We start from the raw sequence: 433 nt of genomic DNA on the forward strand, positions 1-433 counted from the left end.
ATTGCCCACTGTTACCAACACACCACTTTTACAAAATACTACTATGCTGATAAAATATAATTGCTTATACAATGACAATTTCAGGTCAGATGTGTGGACACTTCTCTAGTGTAGGTTTTCCATAGACTCAGTGTACTGTAAGTAGGCTAGTGAAATCATTTCAATTCACAGTATTATTTTACAGCAAATCTACATATCAATGAATTAATCATTATTTTTGATTCCACACAACATTACCGTTCATTACTAAAAGCATTTACTTTTTCTATAATCTATTATATCATTATATCTCTAACAAAGCTAGCTAGCTAACAATTTTTTAACAAGGATTTTTAGGTTATAGAAAGTTTAGGCTGTAAATTGTCAATCCCATCTGGCAACCCTGTGCGCTTTCAGCCAAACTGCGTCATACAACTGTTGTTTACAACACACA

Source organism: Nansenia antarctica, assembly GCF_963989245.1.
Source record: "Nansenia antarctica genome assembly, chromosome: 17".
Lineage (NCBI taxonomy): Eukaryota > Metazoa > Chordata > Actinopteri > Argentiniformes > Microstomatidae > Nansenia > Nansenia antarctica.